Here is a 25487-nt window from a genome sequence, read left to right as displayed (position 1 = left end):
CAACAATAGTGCACTCCATATCGCAGTAAATCCTGTTTTCCATGAACCAACGAAGCATCTAGACATATATTGTCATGTAGTTAAGGAAAAGTTTTTAAGTGGATTAATGAAGTTTCTCCCTATCTCAAGCAAAGATCAAGTTGCTGATATCTTCCCAAAGGCTTTATAACCTGGACCGTTCAGTATTCTTCTTGCCAAGCTCGATGGACTTATTGACATATATAGCTCACTGATGAGCTGGAACAATTAGCTAATCATTTAGTTATACAATTAGTTTTACTCTCTCATATGTAACTGCATGTAACTGATTCAATGAGCACTCGGTTACTATAAATACCAGTGCATGTACAAATTCCAATTTGAGTTGAAATAAAATCTCACTACTTGCTACTATTACCTTCCAATTATCAACTAAAACCTTTCACATTGTCCAACTACATTCTAAACTAACTATGTCCAGAGCTGCGTTTGATCATACATTCTGAGTGTAGAAATTTTATCCAAAGATTTCCGACCAAATCCTCTTTATATCCTACATCATTTCTAAATTTCTCTAAAACATGAATAATACCATTCAACCATCATCAATGACTATACCTATTTTCAATGGTGAACGCTATTATTTTTGGAGCACTAAAATGGAAACATAATGATTTATGCGAGATTGGAGATGAAAGATTTACTATTTCGACAGACACATCAACTCTCAATGCAGCTCATAAAAAAGTGTGGACGAAAAATAAACATACATATTCAAAGACATTATTCTTTTTGCAACAAGCAGTAGCCGACAATATCTTTCCAAGAATAATGGGTGCTACAAGTGTCAAAGTGGCGTGGAGTACAATGCAAGAGGAATTCCAGGGAAGTGACAAGGCAACGTGCCATTAAACCTCAAACTCTAAAACATGAGTTTGAATTAATGAAAATGAAAGAGTCTGAGATCATAAATAATTACTATACCAAGAAAAATGAATTAGTAAGTCAAATGAAAAAATAGGGGGATAATATTTTTGACAAATGTATTGTTGAAAAAACTCTAATTTCTATTCCTCGTAAGTATGACGCAATCGTGACTACGGTGGAGCAAACTAAAGATTTCTTTACTTTGTTTGTGATTGAATTAGTTGGATCTCTTGAAGCTTATGAGCAAAGATCAAGTAGGCATGATGACAATTGAAAATGCCTTTCAATCAAAGTTTAAATTTCGGTCTCAAAATAAAGGATATGGAAGAAAGAAAATTGATGGAGAAAAATCTAGAAACAAAGAAAATTCTATAAATTTCTCGAGAAATGACCAAGATGAGTATGCTCTGTGCTACATATGCAAAATGACAAATCATGCCATAAAAAATTGTCGATATCGTGGAAAGCCACAGACATTTCAAGAAAATTGGACCGACATTTCAAGAAAATTGAACATAAGGAGAATGATTGCCTTAACAAAAATGAGCATCACTTAAATTTTGTTGAGCAGCATGATGGTGCAAAATACAACCACAACCATGAGCAACATCTTTTCTATCTTTTCTATGCTACCTAAGTTTCTAGTGATGAGTTGAGTAGAAACTGGTACATACGTACATGGCCATATATGAGAGCATCTTCAAAGATATGGATGACTTTGTCAAATTAAAAGTTTGATCAGAAAATGGCTCAGTCGTGAAATCGAAATATTAAGGCACTATCATGGTGGAGACAACAAATGGCACGAGATTCATCAAAGATGTCTTACTAGTTCCAAATCTCGAAGAAAATCATTTAAGTATTGGTCAAACGATGGTAACAATAGTCACAAAAGGAAAAAGATAGCCAAAGTGAAAATGGAGAAAGGAAATAGAAATTTTCCAATCAGTTTCAAATATACTTAACATTGCCATGAGAGTACAAGTCGATCATTTATGGCTATAGCATCGATAGTTTGACCATTTCAAAACTCAAGACTTAAAGATGTTATAATAGAAGAATATGATGTGAGATTTTCCCTAATAATTTTACACATAGATTTATCCTGGTTCACCACTAACTTGGCTACATCCAGTTCCCTCATTCAGAAGGTTTTAATCGACTAATTCAAATACCTTGAATTACAAAGCACATGACCCTCCAAGCCAGTCTTCCCAAACAGCTTGACAACCCTAGACTTTTGAGGAACTAACCACCTTGGCCCTACAAGACAAGTCTTCTCCTAACAACCCTAGATTGAAGAAAGAACTAAACTACTATCGAGTTGGATACACAAGATTGGAACTTTAAGTGTATGCTTCTAACAAAGCTGATAGTAATAATAATAACTCTCACACTCTAAAAGAACACTTAGAGAATATTTCTCACTCGAACAAGTGTTTATCTCTTTGAATTTTAAGAATACTATTTTATGCTTTTCGATGATTTTCTTCTTCAGTCTTGAGTATTTATTTATAGTTAAAATTTAGGCTTCAATTTGATCCATATTTAATTATGAATTGTATTTTGTTCAGATTGGGTTTGTAAATTCTTCAGATTGATTTTGTTCCTATTTTATTTAGATTGATTTTGTAAATTCTTTAGATTGATTGTGTTCATATTTTGTTCAGATTGCATTTGTAAATTCTTCAAATTGATTTTGTTCATATTTTATTGTAGATAAATCTTCTTCAAATCTTGACCATATCTTCTTTCGTACTCTTTGAAGTCAAATATACTGATCTTATAAAATACTTTTGTTATCATCAAAAAATCAAGTATAAAACCAACATGGTTCCAAAAATCTTTGCAAATAATAAATGTATCTTCTTGTTAGCAATTGTTGATCATATCTTGTTGTAAATAATTCTTATGAAGATTCAAGATTCATGCTGAAGAAGAAAATAAGAGAACTCACAAGCATAAAATTTCCGAAGTCATTAGAGTTCATATGGTTAAGGTCTTGGGAAACACTTACTCAAAAGAAATAATTTCTAAGTGTTGTTTAGTGTAAGAGTCATTAATACAATCATTTTGTTAAAAGCAAACCAATTTGTTCCAAACTCTTGTAACCTAGCTCGATAGTGGCTTTCATGTTCAGCAATATGTAGGTTTTCAAGTTGTGTTGAGAAGACTTGGCTTGTAGAGTCAAGATGTTTGTGTTCCTCAAAAAGTGTATAGGTGTCAGTTTCTTTTGAGAAAATTGACTTGTATAGTCAAGTGTTGTGTAATCCAAGTTTTGAATTAGTGGATTAAATCCTTATAAGTTAGGGGATTGGAAGTAACTACCAAGTTGATGGTGAACTAGGATAAATTTTTGTGTCACTTTAATTTTCCAATTCTTGTTTTACTTCTGCCTTTGATCACTTACACTACTAGAAAAACTCCTTTTAACTGTCATATTTAGCGTCGACTCCCGACTTCAACGCTAGTTAGCGTCGGTCAAGCGCACACTAGAATGCTAAATTTCTTTTTATGATTTTATTAATCATTAGTGTCGGCTTAACCGACGCTAAGTAAAATATGTCAGACGCTTGTTAACCTTTTTTAATTTGATTTGTAAAATTAAAATTTTTAGTCTTATTTAAAAAATTATAATTCTTTTTTCTTATTATCCATGACCCACCCCATTTCCTTATCCTCACTTCATTAATTTTCAATAACCCTCACCCTCGATTCTCACCGTCACTCTTACCCTCTCGCCGCCTCACCGTCACTCTCACCCTCTCGCCGCCGCTCTGTTTCCCTCGCCTCACACTCAATCTCGCGACCTCACTCTCACTCTCACTCTCACTCTCACTCTCGTTCACTCATCTCTCAGACTCACTCTCGTCTCTCAAACTCACTGTCACGTTCGTCTTTCAGGCTCACTCTCACTGTCGTCCATTCTCAATATAAGTGTAAGTTTAACCATCTTTGTCGTTTGTGTTCACTTTTGGTTTAGGGTTTGGCTGTGCTGTTCAAAATATGGTTGTGCTGTTCGAATATGGTTGTGTTGTTCAAATTATGTCCTTACTGTACCAATTATCAAGAGTTGATCTGAAAACAGGAGGACCTCGTTTGCTAGCTGGTGGTGATCCTCTATTCTCTTACAATTTGTTTAAGGTAGTTCTAATACAATTTGTGAAGCCTTTTATATAGTTTTTTTTCATCATCTTGCGTCTTGCAGTACTAATTTTTCTTCTATAATTAGATTTCTTTATCATTGTCAACAACGAGCAAACCACTTTTTACTAGGTGGAGTTGAGTGGGGCTGAGTGCATGGCTCAATCGGTACTTTTAAGTCTTGTTATGTATTAGGTCCATAATAAATCTCTCTTAATGGTTTGAGCTTTCTTTGGTCTCCATCTACCTCTAACTATTGGTATTTTGTCAACCTCTTTGGCGGTGCTCTTACAAGTCTTCTCCATACATGCTGCCATAACCACTTAAGGCAGGATTCAATCATCTTTTTAACAATGGGTGTTACCCCAATTTTGTCTATAATAGCCTATTTTATCTTGTGTACCTACTCATTGATTGTTAACAATTTGTCATGTATTTATAACCTTTCTCTTAAAAATTCCTTTTTCCTGATAACCTACTTCTATGTTCTCAAACTTCTGCAGTTTGGTGATCAAGATGGAACAGGCTCTGAAGTACTTCTTCAACATCCGCTGGGGGTTGTGTGTAGCAACGATGTCATAATTTATATTGCGGATTGCTACAATCACGAGGTAGATCAGACCAAATTACTTTTGCAATCACTATAGCCCTGACATGCTGTGTATCTTTAGAGAGAACATCAATTGATTGTATTTGTGTGTGTGTGTAATACTTCAAAGGGGAATATATGTTATGATATTTTATATGTTCCTTTTGTCTTTATGTGCATTTTCCAAATTCTGTCTTTGCTGAAGTTTCTGAATATTCTCTCCTCATTCTTATTTATATATGGTTCTTGTGACACTAAGATTGACTGGTCAGCCAGCAAGTTTCTATTAGTAATTAATATTTCATGTGCAAGCGACTTGGTTTAAACTTTTGTATATATCAGATACTACAATTACCCTTTTTCTTTGAAATCTTGCAAAGGTGTCTTGTCTAATTATTCTCCCATTTACCTGCTTAGGACTTGTACTGGAAAATTCTATAACATTTAGATTTTTGTCATCAAACTTATCTAAAGAATGTTTGGAAGCTTGCATGATACAACCGACTTAGAAAGTAACAAGTAAATTGGACAGACATGCCTTAGCCCAAATACTCGCACTAACTGAATTTCCTACTCTTTTTCTCATTTGTTTTAAATATTGCAGATCAAGAAGTTAGATCCTAACAGTAAAAGAGTTAGCACCATTGCAGGAACATGGAAAGCTGGTTTTGAGTGATGGAATTGCTGCAACAGCTCAGGTTGGTACCAAAATCATCTTCAAGTTGTGAAAGTAGGAACTTTAGTTAATATACGCTTTTGAAGATTATAAATTGCACATTTGAAAAGTTGTTTCATATGCTCTTAATGTAAATGCTCATGTAAATTAATATTAACACAACAAATCAAAACAAATGAAGTCTTGCTTACCTAATAGCCATGGATATATGTTAAAACATATTTATCAATGTTTTGCAGCTCTCTGAACCAATATGTTAAAACATATTTTTTAATGTTTTGCAGCTCTCTGAACCCGCAGGAATTGTTGAAGGGAGCAATGGTTATGCTCTTTTTACTGCAATCTATTTCATTATTCTTTTAAATATTTTCATACATTAATCTTAAAGAATCTAAGAGGATCACACACATACTACATTCATGTCTGCGTACTCATTCCTCTAAAAAAACAATTTACACGAGTTAATATTCCATGTGGTTTTTAAAAATAAACAAACAATATTCATCATCTCAATAAGAAGCCCAATTTTCTGAATTGTTTGCGATGTCTAACCTTGGTTTTTTTGCACTGTTTAGGCAATTATACAGAATTTGGCGCTGTTCTTTACCTCGTTTTACAAGGTAAGGTTTACTTTTTGTTTGATGTCTATCTAGAATTTATGATATAATTATATAATAATGAAGTATAATGGAACCTGGTGAAAGAATTAGGCCTTTCTTAAAGTCTTTTTTATGCATTAATTATCAATTACATCATGCTTGTGGTGGCATATTTAACTAAATTGATTTGATTTTCTCTTTGTTGTTTACTTTTTAATTGTTGAACGCAACGTCGACCTATCCGACGCTATATTATTAATAAAATTGACTTTTATTTAATTGTCCACTTTTATTAGTTGACAGTTGTGTCGGCTTGGCTGACACTAACTAATTTTTTTACTACTTTAGCGCCGACCGGACCGACGCAATAGAATTTTTTCAGATGACATGTCAACGAATATTAACTAGTGTCGGGTGTTTTATTTTGTTGGTAGCGTCGGCTTAGAGTAGGTCTGACGGATGCTATATTAGCATCAGATGGTATTTGGCCGACACTATCAATTAGCTTCGAACGTTTTAGCCTAGGCCCAACACAGACGCTAATCGGACACTAAATCAATGTTAGCATCGACTTTTGGCCTTTTAGCGTGGGCTTTTGGCAGACGCTTAAAATCAGTTTTTCTAATAGTGTTAACCCATTAGCTACTACTTTTATTCTAAGTAAGTCCCCATACCCGAACTAGTTTTAAATAAATTAGCAAAAAGAATCCAACTTAGTTAAACACAACTCAACCCCCTTTCTCGTGTTTGCAGCTTCAATAAGTATCAGAGTTCAGTTTCAAAAATTAGCACTTTACATTGGTTGGTCAAAGATCCAAGGATTCAACAATGTCTGGATTTGGTGAAGAAGCTGTTGGAGGAAATATCAACATAACACCTTTATTTGATGGTGAACGATTTGAGTATTGGAATGACATGCTTAAGAGTTTCTTTATCTCACAAGGTCCTAAACTTTGGAATTTAGTCGAAGATGGCTACACTACTCCAACAAATTCTGATAGGACTGAAATTTCAAGGAAATAGATGGATGTTGAACAAAAGAAGATATACAAGATGCATCACAAGTCAAAAATATTCATGATCAATGCAATCACCTTCAAATAATTTGATAAGTGCACTAACAAAAAAATAGCAAAAAGAAAGTTCAAGAAGCAAAGACCAACCTCCTGAAAGTATGAGTTTTCCAAACTTTGGTTTCATGATTAAAGGTACTTGAGAAGAGTTATACTACTGTTGATCATGTAAAGAAATTTTTTAGGAGTATGTCAAGTAAGTGGAGACCTAAGATTACCACTATTTCAGAAACTAATGATCTCAATACTCTTAATTTGGAAGAATTGATTAGCTCCTTGAGATCACATGAAATTGAGCTTGCAGGGGATGAGCCCAAGAAGAAGCAGCCCCCTTTGGTCTTTGAATCCAAGCAGAAGATGGTTTTGTAGGCAACAACAGAATTAGAGGATAATGATTCAGATGATCAGAATATGAACTCATAGGATGAGGAGTTGGCTTTCATATCCAAAAAAATTCAGAAGAGGAAGGATGAAAAATCTGACAAGAAAAACATCAAATACTACACATGCAATGAGCTTGGACATGTCAAGTCTAAATGACCAAATTTGGAAAAGAGGAAACATCCGAGGAAATATTTCAAACCCAAGAAGAAGTTTTTGATGGCTACATTATGATTATGATGAATCATTTGATGATGAAGAGCAAGCAGTTTTGGCTCTGTAGCTCATACCAACAATGACTCTAGATCCAACACAGACACTGATTCTAACTCTAGAAGTGAATTAGTTGATGAAGAAATTGAGTTATTTTTCTTACTTAACCGATTTGATTTAATTAATGTCATAAATGATTTCTTAAATAAAAACCCCAAGTTTTCTCTAAAATAGAAAACACTTAGGAAAGTAAATGAAAACTTAACTAAAGAAATGAAGGCCTTAAAAACTGAAAGTGTTGTGGTTAAATATGAAAATAAAACCTTGAAGATAATATTGTTTCAAAATCTTTAGAAAATGTCACATGTAATTCTGATAAATATGAAGAAGCATTCCAAGACTTTCTAGCTAATAGTATTGAAGAAATAGTAATTGAACCTAAACTTATTCCCTCTGATATTATGTGTGTTGTGTTCTCTAAGAAAGTTCACTTTAAATTATCTTGTCTCATGTTAAATACAAGGAAAAACAAGAAACCTTTCAAGACTAACAAGCCAAGACCCCAACAAAATTTAGGTATCTAAGAACAAAATTATCTATGTTGCAAATGTCCTCAACAATCGAGTTAAAAACCCAATCATGGTATCTGAACAGTAAATGCTCGCGACATATGACGAGAAAAAAGTCTATGTTGTAAAACCTAAGATTGATCAAATGAGACACGATAACTTTTGGAAGAAAGCACATAAATGTCAAATCAGGGGGCAAGGCACAGTTGGTATGGCACCTCTCCTATTAAAGATGTGTTGTTTGTTAAAGGTCTTAAACATAATTTATTAAGTATTAGACAATTAAATGATAATAATTATGATATTATATTTAATAAAAAAACATGAAAGGCAATTAGTTTTTACAAGTCATAGTCAAAATAACATATATAAGATAAATTTGTATAGTCTAGAGAAACAAGATGTTAAATGTCTGAAGTTAGTAAATGAAGAGAAATTAATTTGGCACAAAAGGTTAGGTCATGCAAACCTTATATTAATCTTAAAATTGAATAAACTTCAACTAGTTAGAGTTCTACCTAAGCTTAGCTACAAAACTTAAATCATGTGTGAAACTTGTCAAAATGGAAAATATAGAACTCCTTTATCCCTAAGAACTTCGTTTCTACATCAAAACCCTTTCAACTCTTACATATAGATCTCTTTGGGCCAGTGAAAACAACCTCATTAAATGGAAATAAGTATGGCTTTGTGATAGTAGATGATTACAGTAGGTGGACTTGGGTAAAATTATTAAGAAATAAATATGAATGCAACAAAAGTGTTTACTGCATTTAGCAAACAAGTAATAACGAAAAGGGTCTTAAGATTGTACTAGTTAGAAGTGATCTTGGAGGAGAATTTGAAAACAAGTTCTTTGAAAGTTTTTATGATGAGAATGAAATCTCTCATAATTTCTCCTTTGTCAGAACACCACAACAAAATGGAGTTGTAGAAAGAAAGAATAGATCAATTCAAGAAATGGCCAGAATCATGCCCAATGAGATGATTATTGCAAAATATTTTTGGGTAGATGCCATTAACATTGCATGCTATATTCAAAATAAAATCTTAATTAGGTTAAATTATTTAATAAAACACCATATGAATTATGGAAAGGTAAAAAGCCTAACATCTCTTACTTTAAACAATTTAGTTGTACTTGTTATATGTTAAACACTAATGACAACCTTGGCATGTTTGATTCTAGATCACAAAAGTGCACCTTTATAAAAGCTTATAGAGTGTTTAATTGGGAAACCTAGATCGGAAGAGTCAATACATGTTAAATTTGATGACAAATAGCTTGACCTTAAAAAGTTAAAGTAAGTTGATGATAATGCATGTTTAGTGGAACTAGAGAAAGCATATGCAGAAAAACCAGAAGAACTTGATAGATTAGAGGATAAAAGTAAATAAGAAAAAGATGACAAATGATAATAAGATGAATTTGATCAAGTCAGTAGCAGTCAAGATAAGTCAAAAGGGAGATCTGGATGGAAGTACAAGTCAATCCATCCTGAAACTTTGATAATTGGAAATGAAAATAATTCTTTGAAGACTTGATCATCAGTGAAAGACACAAACTTTTTTGGTCTACTATCATTAATTGAACCTACATGTGTTGATGAAGCACTAGAAGATGATGGATGGATCCTTGCAATGCAAGAAGAGTTAAATGAATTTAAAAGAATTGATGTTTGGGATCTAGTACCTAGACCAAAGAAAAACATTATTGGAACCAAGTGGATTTTCAAAAACAAGCTAAATGAAAAAGGAGAAGTGGTAAAAAACAAGGCAAAACTTGTTGCACAAGACTATCGTTAGCAAGCTTGACTACACTGAGATACTTGCTCTGGTGGCCAGGTTAGAATCTATTTGTATCATATTATCTTTTGTTGCTTATAATAACATTACATTATTTTAAATTGATGTTAAAAGTGCATTTCTAAATGGGTATATAAGTGAAGAAGTCTGTAACACCCCGTTTTTCAAAGCGAGGGTATATTTTTTTTTTTTTTTTTTTAAAAGTAATTAAAAACGAACAAAGAAATAAATCAGGAAATGCTTTTGGATAAATAATTGAGTCATTATAATTTACAAGCAGCGGAAAAGTTTCTCCAATTACAAATCCAAAACATTTCTACATAAACATCAAATGGTACATGGAACCCATTCAAAGATGATATAAAACTGATAATATTTGTATAAGTACAGTTTTCCAAAACTAAAATACTCCAAACCAAAAAGAAGGACCCCTAGTCCCTATACATCATCCTAATCTGATCATCCTACCAAAAACTATACACCCTGAGTAATCTCCACGCGCCCCGTGAGATCCTCCTAACACAACCGCAGTCAAGCATTCCCATCTCCATCCCTGTCCGTAGGGTACGAACCAGTAGGGCCGTCCTGACTCTCATCTGAGGGCAAAGCCCAGATTTCCACAATAGTGTAAAGGGTCACCAACCAGAAAATAACAGATAACACATAGCAATTAAGTTTTTGAATGCTCAAAACAACTTTTTAACTAAGCATGCACCTTAACAGGATTTTCAATGTGCGAAAAGTTCATACATTACATTGCCAATGAAAATGAAGGTAAAATGCAGTTCTCGATCTCCTAATTAACACATGATAAAACAAAACATGGATAGATTCATGAGCAATTAATCATACAACTAAAAATGAGGATTTTCACTGAGCCAATCGATTGGGCAATCGATTGGGGTGAAGATTTTTAATGAAAACAGAATCCTGGGCTGAATTCAATCGATTGGTAAATCGATTGATTGGTTCCTGAGCCCCTGGTTTCGAGCCAATCGATTTCCTAATCGATTTGGTGAGGGATTCTTAATGAAAACAGAATCCTGGGCTGAATTCAATCGATTGGTAAATCGATTGATTGGTTCCTGAGCCCCTGACTTAAGGCCTAATCGATTGGGCAATCGATTTCGAAAGGGATTTTAAAAAGGCTGATTTACAAAATCGATTGGCTAATCGATTTTGTTCATTTGGCCAAGCCCCTGTCTTCCATCCAATCGATTGGGAAATCGATTTCCCTGATCAGTTTTCCAAAAATTCATGAATTAACCTAAGTCATTCCTAATCAAGTCCACAACCTAACACTTAGCAATTCCTACGCGATTACTACGACACACAAAGGTTCGATAACCATCATACTCACACACAATACACAACACATAGCACTTAACACCTTCATCTCAGTTATCACGATAAATCAAAATTCGAATCACTCAATCATAAACTCAAATCAAACATGACTCGCGTGCCAGGCACCCTAATGCAATGCGTATATGCCAAAATGCATGGACTCGGAATTCCAAACCAAAACCCTCCTCGAAGGGCCGTAAATCATAATTGTACCGCCTATCGCAGGCCAAAGTACCAATTACCGAGGTGCCACCTATCACGGGTCAGCACGATTTACTAAAATGCGTAAATCATAAACGTACCACCTATCACGGGTCAGTACAGTTTACCGAGGTGTCACCTATCACGGGTCAACACGATTTACTAAAAGAAAAAGCGGAAATCGTAAATGTACCACCTATCACGGGTCAGTACAGTTACCATGGTGTCACCTATCACGGGTCAACACGATTTACTAAAAGAAAAAGCGGGAATCGTAAATGTACCACCTATCACGGGTCAGTACAGTTACCATGGTGTCACCTATCACGGGTCAACACGATTTACTAAAAGAAAAAGCGGGAATCGTAAACGTACCGCCTATCACAGACCAGTACTGTTTACCTAGGTGCCACCTATCACGGGTCAGCACAATCCACCAAAAATGTAAATCGTAAATGTACCACCTATCACGGGTCAGTACAGTTACCATGGTGTCACCTATCACGGGTCAACACGATTTACTAAAAGAAAAAGCGGGAATCGTAAACGTACCGCCTATCACAGACCAGTACTGTTTACCTAGGTGCCACCTATCACGGGTCAGCACAATTCACCAAAAACGTAAATCGTAAATGTACCACCTATCACGGGTCAGTACAGTTACCATGGTGTCACCTATCACGGGTCAACACGATTTACCAAAAAGTAAATCGTAAACGTACCACCTATCACGGGTCAGTACAGTTACCATGGTGTCACCTATCACGGGTCAACACGATTTACCAAAAAGTAAATCGTAAACGTACCACCTATCACGGGTCAGTACAGTTACCATGGTGTCACCTATCACGGGTCAACACGATTTACCAAAAAGTAAATCGTAAACGTACCACCTATCACGGGTCAGTACAGTTACCATGGTGTCACCTATCACGGGTCAACGCGATTTACTAAATAGTAACTCGTAAACGTACCACCTATCACGGGTCAGTACAGTTACCATGGTGTCACCTATCACGGGTCAACTCGATTTTCTAAATAGTAACTCGTAAACGTACCACCTATCACGGGTCAGTACAGTTTACCAAGGTGTCACCTATCACGGGTCGACACAATTTACCAAATGAAATGCATGAGCATACACAGACTCCATTCACAACAATCGTTAAGCAAATGCAGATATTAAAAGATTCCCCATTTTTAATACCCATTTAACTTAAACGACTTTCAAACAACATTAATTAAATAAGTCATTAAGAGATTCCCCGTTCTTAATACCGATTTAACTTAATGATTTTCAAAACAAAACGTTAAGCAAACAGTCATATTAAGAGATTCCCCATTCTTAATACTCATTTACCGAAACGACTTTCAAACAACATTAATTAAATAAGTCATTAAGAGATTCCCCGTTCTTAATACCGATTTAACTTAATGATTTTCAAAACAAAACGTTAAGCAAACAGTCATATTAAGAGATTCCCCATTCTTAATACTCATTTACCGAAACGACTTTCAAACAACATTAATTAAATAAGTCATTAAGAGATTCCCCGTTCTTAATACCGATTTAACTTAATGATTTTCAAAACAAAACGTTAAGCAAACAGTCATATTAAGAGATTCCCCATTCTTAATATACTTTTGACTTAAACGATTTTCTCGCAAAACATTCAGTAAACGAGTCATTAAGAGATTCCCCATTCTTAATACTCATTTACCGAAACGACTTTCAAACAACATTAATTAAATAAGTCATTAAGAGATTCCCCGTTCTTAATACCGATTTAACTTAATGATTTTCAAAACAAAACGTTAAGCAAACAGTCATATTAAGAGATTCCCCATTCTTAATACTCATTTACCGAAACGATTTTCAAAAACGATAGTTAAGTAACCGAGACATTAAGAGATTCCCCATTCTCAACGCCCAGTTAACTTAAACATTTTCCTCAAATACACATTAAGTAAACCGAGGTATTAAAAGATTCCCCATTTTTAATACCCATTTAACTTAAACGACTTTCAAACAACATTAATTAAATAAGTCATTAAGAGATTCCCCGTTCTTAATACCGATTTAACTTAATGATTTTCAAAACAAAACGTTAAGCAAACAGTCATATTAAGAGATTCCCCATTCTTAATACTCATTTACCGAAACGACTTTCAAACAACATTAATTAAATAAGTCATTAAGAGATTCCCCGTTCTCAATACCGATTTAACTTAATGATTTTCAAAACAAAACGTTAAGCAAACAGTCATATTAAGAGATTCCCCATTCTTAATACTCATTTACCGAAACGACTTTCAAACAACATTAATTAAATAAGTCATTAAGAGATTCCCCGTTCTTAATACCGATTTAACTTAATGATTTTCAAAACAAAACGTTAAGCAAACAGTCATATTAAGAGATTCCCCATTCTTAATACTCATTTACCGAAACGACTTTCAAACAACATTAATTAAATAAGTCATTAAGAGATTCCCCGTTCTCAATACCGATTTAACTTAATGATTTTCAAAACAAAACGTTAAGCAAACAGTCATATTAAGAGATTCCCCATTCTTAATACTCATTTACCGAAACGACTTTCAAACAACATTAATTAAATAAGTCATTAAGAGATTCCCCGTTCTCAATACCGATTTAACTTAATGATTTTCAAAACAAAACGTTAAGCAAACAGTCATATTAAGAGATTCCCCATTCTTAATACTCATTTACCGAAACGACTTTCAAACAACATTAATTAAATAAGTCATTAAGAGATTCCCCGTTCTTAATACCGATTTAACTTAATGATTTTCAAAACAAAACGTTAAGCAAACAGTCATATTAAGAGATTCCCCATTCTTAATACTCATTTACCGAAACGACTTTCAAACAACATTAATTAAATAAGTCATTAAGAGATTCCCCGTTCTTAATACCGATTTAACTTAATGATTTTCAAAACAAAACGTTAAGCAAACAGTCATATTAAGAGATTCCCCATTCTTAATACTCATTTACCGAAACGACTTTCAAACAACATTAATTAAATAAGTCATTAAGAGATTCCCCGTTCTCAATACCGATTTAACTTAATGATTTTCAAAACAAAACGTTAAGCAAACAGTCATATTAAGAGATTCCCCATTCTTAATACTCATTTACCGAAACGACTTTCAAACAACATTAATTAAATAAGTCATTAAGAGATTCCCCGTTCTCAATACCGATTTAACTTAATGATTTTCAAAACAAAACGTTAAGCAAACAGTCATATTAAGAGATTCCCCATTCTTAATACTCATTTACCGAAACGACTTTCAAACAACATTAATTAAATAAGTCATTAAGAGATTCCCCGTTCTCAATACCGATTTAACTTAATGATTTTCAAAACAAAACGTTAAGCAAACAGTCATATTAAGAGATTCCCCATTCTTAATACTCATTTACCGAAACGACTTTCAAACAACATTAATTAAATAAGTCATTAAGAGATTCCCCGTTCTTAATACCGATTTAACTTAATGATTTTCAAAACAAAACGTTAAGCAAACAGTCATATTAAGAGATTCCCCATTCTTAATACTCATTTACCGAAACGACTTTCAAACAACATTAATTAAATAAGTCATTAAGAGATTCCCCGTTCTTAATACCGATTTAACTTAATGATTTTCAAAACAAAACGTTAAGCAAACAGTCATATTAAGAGATTCCCCATTCTTAATACTCATTTACCGAAACGACTTTCAAACAACATTAATTAAATAAGTCATTAAGAGATTCCCCGTTCTCAATACCGATTTAACTTAATGATTTTCAAAACAAAACGTTAAGCAAACAGTCATATTAAGAGATTCCCCATTCTTAATACTCATTTACCGAAACGACTTTCAAACAACATTAATTAAATAAGTCATTAAGAGATTCCCCGTTCTCAATACCGATTTAACTTAATGATTTTCAAAACAAAACGTTAAGCAAACAGTCATATTAAGAGATTCCCCATTCTTAATACTCATTTACCGAAACGACTTTCAAACAACATTAATTAAATAAGTCATTAAGAGATTCCCCGTTCTCAATACCGATTTAACTTAATGATTTTCAAAACAAAACGTTAAGCAAACAGTCATATTAAGAGATTCCCCATTCTTAATACTCATTTACCGAAACGACTTTCAAACAACATTAATTAAATAAGTCATTAAGAGATTCCCCGTTCTTAATACCGATTTAACTTAATGATTTTCAAAACAAAACGTTAAGCAAACAGTCATATTAAGAGATTCCCCATTCTTAATACTCATTTACCGAAACGACTTTCAAACAACATTAATTAAATAAGTCATTAAGAGATTCCCCGTTCTTAATACCGATTTAACTTAATGATTTTCAAAACAAAACGTTAAGCAAACAGTCATATTAAGAGATTCCCCATTCTTAATACTCATTTACCGAAACGACTTTCAAACAACATTAATTAAATAAGTCATTAAGAGATTCCCCGTTCTCAATACCGATTTAACTTAATGATTTTCAAAACAAAACGTTAAGCAAACAGTCATATTAAGAGATTCCCCATTCTTAATACTCATTTACCGAAACGACTTTCAAACAACATTAATTAAATAAGTCATTAAGAGATTCCCCGTTCTCAATACCGATTTAACTTAATGATTTTCAAAACAAAACGTTAAGCAAACAGTCATATTAAGAGATTCCCCATTCTTAATACTCATTTACCGAAACGACTTTCAAACAACATTAATTAAATAAGTCATTAAGAGATTCCCCGTTCTCAATACCGATTTAACTTAATGATTTTCAAAACAAAACGTTAAGCAAACAGTCATATTAAGAGATTCCCCATTCTTAATACTCATTTACCGAAACGACTTTCAAACAACATTAATTAAATAAGTCATTAAGAGATTCCCCGTTCTTAATACCGATTTAACTTAATGATTTTCAAAACAAAACGTTAAGCAAACAGTCATATTAAGAGATTCCCCATTCTTAATACTCATTTACCGAAACGACTTTCAAACAACATTAATTAAATAAGTCATTAAGAGATTCCCCGTTCTTAATACCGATTTAACTTAATGATTTTCAAAACAAAACGTTAAGCAAACAGTCATATTAAGAGATTCCCCATTCTTAATACTCATTTACCGAAACGACTTTCAAACAACATTAATTAAATAAGTCATTAAGAGATTCCCCGTTCTCAATACCGATTTAACTTAATGATTTTCAAAACAAAACGTTAAGCAAACAGTCATATTAAGAGATTCCCCATTCTTAATACTCATTTACCGAAACGACTTTCAAACAACATTAATTAAATAAGTCATTAAGAGATTCCCCGTTCTCAATACCGATTTAACTTAATGATTTTCAAAACAAAACGTTAAGCAAACAGTCATATTAAGAGATTCCCCATTCTTAATACTCATTTACCGAAACGACTTTCAAACAACATTAATTAAATAAGTCATTAAGAGATTCCCCGTTCTCAATACCGATTTAACTTAATGATTTTCAAAACAAAACGTTAAGCAAACAGTCATATTAAGAGATTCCCCATTCTTAATACTCATTTACCGAAACGACTTTCAAACAACATTAATTAAATAAGTCATTAAGAGATTCCCCGTTCTTAATACCGATTTAACTTAATGATTTTCAAAACAAAACGTTAAGCAAACAGTCATATTAAGAGATTCCCCATTCTTAATACTCATTTACCGAAACGACTTTCAAACAACATTAATTAAATAAGTCATTAAGAGATTCCCCGTTCTTAATACCGATTTAACTTAATGATTTTCAAAACAAAACGTTAAGCAAACAGTCATATTAAGAGATTCCCCATTCTTAATACTCATTTACCGAAACGACTTTCAAACAACATTAATTAAATAAGTCATTAAGAGATTCCCCGTTCTCAATACCGATTTAACTTAATGATTTTCAAAACAAAACGTTAAGCAAACAGTCATATTAAGAGATTCCCCATTCTTAATACTCATTTACCGAAACGACTTTCAAACAACATTAATTAAATAAGTCATTAAGAGATTCCCCGTTCTCAATACCGATTTAACTTAATGATTTTCAAAACAAAACGTTAAGCAAACAGTCATATTAAGAGATTCCCCATTCTTAATACTCATTTACCGAAACGACTTTCAAACAACATTAATTAAATAAGTCATTAAGAGATTCCCCGTTCTCAATACCGATTTAACTTAATGATTTTCAAAACAAAACGTTAAGCAAACAGTCATATTAAGAGATTCCCCATTCTTAATACTCATTTACCGAAACGACTTTCAAACAACATTAATTAAATAAGTCATTAAGAGATTCCCCGTTCTTAATACCGATTTAACTTAATGATTTTCAAAACAAAACGTTAAGCAAACAGTCATATTAAGAGATTCCCCATTCTTAATACTCATTTACCGAAACGACTTTCAAACAACATTAATTAAATAAGTCATTAAGAGATTCCCCGTTCTTAATACCGATTTAACTTAATGATTTTCAAAACAAAACGTTAAGCAAACAGTCATATTAAGAGATTCCCCATTCTTAATACTCATTTACCGAAACGACTTTCAAACAACATTAATTAAATAAGTCATTAAGAGATTCCCCGTTCTCAATACCGATTTAACTTAATGATTTTCAAAACAAAACGTTAAGCAAACAGTCATATTAAGAGATTCCCCATTCTTAATACTCATTTACCGAAACGACTTTCAAACAACATTAATTAAATAAGTCATTAAGAGATTCCCCGTTCTCAATACCGATTTAACTTAATGATTTTCAAAACAAAACGTTAAGCAAACAGTCATATTAAGAGATTCCCCATTCTTAATACTCATTTACCGAAACGACTTTCAAACAACATTAATTAAATAAGTCATTAAGAGATTCCCCGTTCTCAATACCGATTTAACTTAATGATTTTCAAAACAAAACGTTAAGCAAACAGTCATATTAAGAGATTCCCCATTCTTAATACTCATTTACCGAAACGACTTTCAAACAACATTAATTAAATAAGTCATTAAGAGATTCCCCGTTCTTAATACCGATTTAACTTAATGATTTTCAAAACAAAACGTTAAGCAAACAGTCATATTAAGAGATTCCCCATTCTTAATACTCATTTACCGAAACGACTTTCAAACAACATTAATTAAATAAGTCATTAAGAGATTCCCCGTTCTTAATACCGATTTAACTTAATGATTTTCAAAACAAAACGTTAAGCAAACAGTCATATTAAGAGATTCCCCATTCTTAATACTCATTTACCGAAACGACTTTCAAACAACATTAATTAAATAAGTCATTAAGAGATTCCCCGTTCTCAATACCGATTTAACTTAATGATTTTCAAAACAAAACGTTAAGCAAACAGTCATATTAAGAGATTCCCCATTCTTAATACTCATTTACCGAAACGACTTTCAAACAACATTAATTAAATAAGTCATTAAGAGATTCCCCGTTCTCAATACCGATTTAACTTAATGATTTTCAAAACAAAACGTTAAGCAAACAGTCATATTAAGAGATTCCCCATTCTTAATACTCATTTACCGAAACGACTTTCAAACAACATTAATTAAATAAGTCATTAAGAGATTCCCCGTTCTCAATACCGATTTAACTTAATGATTTTCAAAACAAAACGTTAAGCAAACAGTCATATTAAGAGATTCCCCATTCTTAATACTCATTTACCGAAACGACTTTCAAACAACATTAATTAAATAAGTCATTAAGAGATTCCCCGTTCTTAATACCGATTTAACTTAATGATTTTCAAAACAAAACGTTAAGCAAACAGTCATATTAAGAGATTCCCCATTCTTAATACTCATTTACCGAAACGACTTTCAAACAACATTAATTAAATAAGTCATTAAGAGATTCCCCGTTCTTAATACCGATTTAACTTAATGATTTTCAAAACAAAACGTTAAGCAAACAGTCATATTAAGAGATTCCCCATTCTTAATACTCATTTACCGAAACGACTTTCAAACAACATTAATTAAATAAGTCATTAAGAGATTCCCCGTTCTCAATACCGATTTAACTTAATGATTTTCAAAACAAAACGTTAAGCAAACAGTCATATTAAGAGATTCCCCATTCTTAATACTCATTTACCGAAACGACTTTCAAACAACATTAATTAAATAAGTCATTAAGAGATTCCCCGTTCTCAATACCGATTTAACTTAATGATTTTCAAAACAAAACGTTAAGCAAACAGTCATATTAAGAGATTCCCCATTCTTAATACTCATTTACCGAAACGACTTTCAAACAACATTAATTAAATAAGTCATTAAGAGATTCCCCGTTCTCAATACCGATTTAACTTAATGATTTTCAAAACAAAACGTTAAGCAAACAGTCATATTAAGAGATTCCCCATTCTTAATACTCATTTACCGAAACGACTTTCAAACAACATTAATTAAATAAGTCATTAAGAGATTCCCCGTTCTTAATACCGATTTAACTTAATGATTTTCAAAACAAAACGTTAAGCAAACAGTCATATTAAGAGATTCCCCATTCTTAATACTCATTTACCGAAACGACTTTCAAACAACATTAATTAAATAAGTCATTAAGAGATTCCCCGTTCTTAATACCGATTTAACTTAATGATTTTCAAAACAAAACGTTAAGCAAACAGTCATATTAAGAGATTCCCCATTCTTAATACTCATTTACCGAAACGACTTTCAAACAACATTAATTAAATAAGTCATTAAGAGATTCCCCGTTCTCAATACCGATTTAACTTAATGATTTTCAAAACAAAACGTTAAGCAAACAGTCATATTAAGAGATTCCCCATTCTTAATACTCATTTACCGAAACGACTTTCAAACAACATTAATTAAATAAGTCATTAAGAGATTCCCCGTTCTCAATACCGATTTAACTTAATGATTTTCAAAACAAAACGTTAAGCAAACAGTCATATTAAGAGATTCCCCATTCTTAATACTCATTTACCGAAACGACTTTCAAACAACATTAATTAAATAAGTCATTAAGAGATTCCCCGTTCTCAATACCGATTTAACTTAATGATTTTCAAAACAAAACGTTAAGCAAACAGTCATATTAAGAGATTCCCCATTCTTAATACTCATTTACCGAAACGACTTTCAAACAACATTAATTAAATAAGTCATTAAGAGATTCCCCGTTCTTAATACCGATTTAACTTAATGATTTTCAAAACAAAACGTTAAGCAAACAGTCATATTAAGAGATTCCCCATTCTTAATACTCATTTACCGAAACGACTTTCAAACAACATTAATTAAATAAGTCATTAAGAGATTCCCCGTTCTTAATACCGATTTAACTTAATGATTTTCAAAACAAAACGTTAAGCAAACAGTCATATTAAGAGATTCCCCATTCTTAATACTCATTTACCGAAACGACTTTCAAACAACATTAATTAAATAAGTCATTAAGAGATTCCCCGTTCTCAATACCGATTTAACTTAATGATTTTCAAAACAAAACGTTAAGCAAACAGTCATATTAAGAGATTCCCCATTCTTAATACTCATTTACCGAAACGACTTTCAAACAACATTAATTAAATAAGTCATTAAGAGATTCCCCGTTCTCAATACCGATTTAACTTAATGATTTTCAAAACAAAACGTTAAGCAAACAGTCATATTAAGAGATTCCCCATTCTTAATACTCATTTACCGAAACGACTTTCAAACAACATTAATTAAATAAGTCATTAAGAGATTCCCCGTTCTCAATACCGATTTAACTTAATGATTTTCAAAACAAAACGTTAAGCAAACAGTCATATTAAGAGATTCCCCATTCTTAATACTCATTTACCGAAACGACTTTCAAACAACATTAATTAAATAAGTCATTAAGAGATTCCCCGTTCTTAATACCGATTTAACTTAATGATTTTCAAAACAAAACGTTAAGCAAACAGTCATATTAAGAGATTCCCCATTCTTAATACTCATTTACCGAAACGACTTTCAAACAACATTAATTAAATAAGTCATTAAGAGATTCCCCGTTCTTAATACCGATTTAACTTAATGATTTTCAAAACAAAACGTTAAGCAAACAGTCATATTAAGAGATTCCCCATTCTTAATACTCATTTACCGAAACGACTTTCAAACAACATTAATTAAATAAGTCATTAAGAGATTCCCCGTTCTCAATACCGATTTAACTTAATGATTTTCAAAACAAAACGTTAAGCAAACAGTCATATTAAGAGATTCCCCATTCTTAATACTCATTTACCGAAACGACTTTCAAACAACATTAATTAAATAAGTCATTAAGAGATTCCCCGTTCTCAATACCGATTTAACTTAATGATTTTCAAAACAAAACGTTAAGCAAACAGTCATATTAAGAGATTCCCCATTCTTAATACTCATTTACCGAAACGACTTTCAAACAACATTAATTAAATAAGTCATTAAGAGATTCCCCGTTCTCAATACCGATTTAACTTAATGATTTTCAAAACAAAACGTTAAGCAAACAGTCATATTAAGAGATTCCCCATTCTTAATACTCATTTACCGAAACGACTTTCAAACAACATTAATTAAATAAGTCATTAAGAGATTCCCCGTTCTTAATACCGATTTAACTTAATGATTTTCAAAACAAAACGTTAAGCAAACAGTCATATTAAGAGATTCCCCATTCTTAATACTCATTTACCGAAACGACTTTCAAACAACATTAATTAAATAAGTCATTAAGAGATTCCCCGTTCTTAATACCGATTTAACTTAATGATTTTCAAAACAAAACGTTAAGCAAACAGTCATATTAAGAGATTCCCCATTCTTAATACTCATTTACCGAAACGACTTTCAAACAACATTAATTAAATAAGTCATTAAGAGATTCCCCGTTCTCAATACCGATTTAACTTAATGATTTTCAAAACAAAACGTTAAGCAAACAGTCATATTAAGAGATTCCCCATTCTTAATACTCATTTACCGAAACGACTTTCAAACAACATTAATTAAATAAGTCATTAAGAGATTCCCCGTTCTCAATACCGATTTAACTTAATGATTTTCAAAACAAAACGTTAAGCAAACAGTCATATTAAGAGATTCCCCATTCTTAATACTCATTTACCGAAACGACTTTCAAACAACATTAATTAAATAAGTCATTAAGAGATTCCCCGTTCTCAATACCGATTTAACTTAATGATTTTCAAAACAAAACGTTAAGCAAACAGTCATATTAAGAGATTCCCCATTCTTAATACTCATTTACCGAAACGACTTTCAAACAACATTAATTAAATAAGTCATTAAGAGATTCCCCGTTCTTAATACCGATTTAACTTAATGATTTTCAAAACAAAACGTTAAGCAAACAGTCATATTAAGAGATTCCCCATTCTTAATACTCATTTACCGAAACGACTTTCAAACAACATTAATTAAATAAGTCATTAAGAGATTCCCCGTTCTTAATACCGATTTAACTTAATGATTTTCAAAACAAAACGTTAAGCAAACAGTCATATTAAGAGATTCCCCATTCTTAATACTCATTTACCGAAACGACTTTCAAACAACATTAATTAAATAAGTCATTAAGAGATTCCCCGTTCTCAATACCGATTTAACTTAATGATTTTCAAAACAAAACGTTAAGCAAACAGTCATATTAAGCCGTAAAGGCTGAAAACATTGCTTTGTAATGAACTCTAAAAATAATTGCTACAGGAATAGATCCTGTTATCATTTTGTAATTATGAGTTTTGATTTGTAACATAAGAGATTTTAAGATGTTTGGGTCTTTTAAAGATAATTGAAAATTTGGATAACATTCAAACCAAATTGGTCCTTGACATAAACTAGATTCAATTGTACTTATTATTGAATCATGAAAGTTCAAGAACCTTGCGTCTCGTAAGACACACAGGATTGAAGTGTTTAATCCTTCCCTTGTTAAAGGTTTGATTCCGACTTGGACAAGACCTATATGTATAAAATTATAGTTCCTATTGCGGTGTTTTTGGAGAAAGAAGATCTATTGTTTCAAAGGGCGTAGAAAAGGAACATCTCGTTCTTCTGTTTTGATTATGTAATCAGTTTTTAATAGGTTTTTGAAAAGACTAGATTCATAAACCTGATCTTTTTTTATTTTTGGAATTTGCCAATTGTTTATCGATTTTTGAAAATCATTAATAGTAATTTCTTCACTATTGATAGGTTCCTTTTTTCCTGAGAAGTTTTGGGTAGAAGGAGTGGAAAGAGAAGAAGTTTGTAACACCCCGTTTTTCTTAGCGAGGGTATATTTTTTTTTTTTAAAAGAAATTAAAATAAAACAAAGTAAAACAATTGAGGAAATGCTTTTGGATAAATAATTGAGTCATTATAATTTACGCAGCGGAAAAGTTTCTCCAATTATAAATCCAAAACATTTACATAACATCAAATGGTACATGGAACCCATCCAAAGATGATATCAAACTGATAATATTTGTATAAGTACAGTTTTCCAAACTAAAAATACTTCAAACCAAAAAGAAGGACCCCTAGTCCCTATACATCATCCTAATCTGATCATCCTACCAAAAAGCTATACACCCTGAGTAATCTCCACGCGCCCCGTGAGATCCTCCTAACGTAACTGCAGTCAAGCGTTCCCATCTCCATTCCTGTCCGTAGGGTACGAACCGGTAGGGCCGTCCTGACTCTCATCTGAGGGCAAAGCCCAGATTTCCACAATAGTTGTAAAGGGTCACCAACCAGAAAATAACAGTTAACACATAGCAATTAAGTTTTTGAATGCTCAAAACAACTTTTCAACTAAGCATGCACCTTAACAGGATTTTCAATATGCGAAAAGTTCATACAGTACATTGCCAATGAAAATGAAGGTAAAATGCAGTTCTCGATCTCCTAATTAACACATAATAAAACAAGACATGGATAGATTCATGAGCAATTAATCATACAACTAAAACTGAGGATTTTCACTGAGCCAATCGATTGGGCAATCGATTGGGGTGAAGATTTTTAATGAAAATAGAATCCTGGGCTGAATCAATCGATTTGGCAATCGATTGACAGGATAACGGAGCCCCTGACTTAATACCAATCGATTTCCAAATCGATTTCCTGAAGGTTTTTAGTGAAATTTTGAACTCTGGCTTGATTCAATCGATTGGGCAATCGATTGACAGGATAGCTGAGCCCCTGACTTAATGGCCAATCGATTGGGCAATCGATTTCGAAAGGGATTTTTGAAAACTGATTACAAAATCGATTGGCTAATCGATTTTGTTCATTTGGCCAAGCCCCTGACTTCCATCCAATCGATTGGGAAATCGATTTCCCTGATCATTTTTCCAAAAATTCATGAATTAACCTAAGTCATTCCTAATCAAGTTCACAACTTAACACTTAGCAATTTCTACGCGATTACCACGGCAATTGGGATCTCGATAACCATCATACTTACACACAATAATCAACACATAACACTTAGCATTTTCAACGCAATTAACACGATAAATCAAATTCAAATCACTCAATCATAAACTCAAATCAAATACGACTCGCGTGCCAAGCACCCTAATGCAATGCGTATATGCCAAAATGCATGGACTCGGAATTCCAAACCAAAACCCTCCTCGAAGGGCCGTAAATCATAATTGTACCGCCTATCGCAGGCCAAAGTACCAATTACCGAGGTGCCACCTATCACGGGTCAGCACGATTTACTAAAATGCGTAAATCATAAACGTACCACCTATCACGGGTCAGTACAGTTTACCGAGGTGTCACCTATCACGGGTCAACACGATTTACTAAAAGAAAAAGCGGGAATCGTAAACGTACCGCCTATCACAGACCAGTACTGTTTAC

The 25487-nt window shown here is 32.7% G+C and overlaps 1 long non-coding RNA gene across 15 annotated transcripts in view; it reads left to right on the top strand.

Annotated features, from left to right (window-relative positions):
• The first annotated feature begins 3572 nt into the window (after positions 1 to 3572).
• LOC101490259 (uncharacterized) overlaps positions 3573 to 25487 on the top strand; it is a 57193-nt gene continuing 35278 nt past the window's right edge. For 9 of the 15 annotated variants that reach the window (XR_012162543.1, XR_012162541.1, XR_012162536.1 and 6 more), the window contains exons 1-5: positions 3573 to 3845; positions 3995 to 4050; positions 4554 to 4661; positions 5244 to 5337; positions 5891 to 5935. This is a non-coding gene — a long non-coding RNA (uncharacterized lncRNA). Of the gene's footprint in view, positions 3846 to 3994; positions 4051 to 4138; positions 4219 to 4345; positions 4379 to 4553; positions 4662 to 5243; positions 5338 to 5599; positions 5637 to 5890; positions 5936 to 6667; positions 9996 to 25487 lie in introns of all 15 variants that reach the window. The other 6 variants (XR_012162532.1, XR_012162533.1, XR_003470438.2 and 3 more) reach the window with 4 other exon arrangements.

This window comes from Cicer arietinum, chromosome 4, assembly GCF_000331145.2.
Source record: "Cicer arietinum cultivar CDC Frontier isolate Library 1 chromosome 4, Cicar.CDCFrontier_v2.0, whole genome shotgun sequence".
Classification (NCBI taxonomy): Eukaryota; Viridiplantae; Streptophyta; class Magnoliopsida; order Fabales; family Fabaceae; genus Cicer; species Cicer arietinum.
Note: the sequence above shows the minus strand (reverse complement) of the source record. Positions and strands in the feature narration are given on the sequence as shown.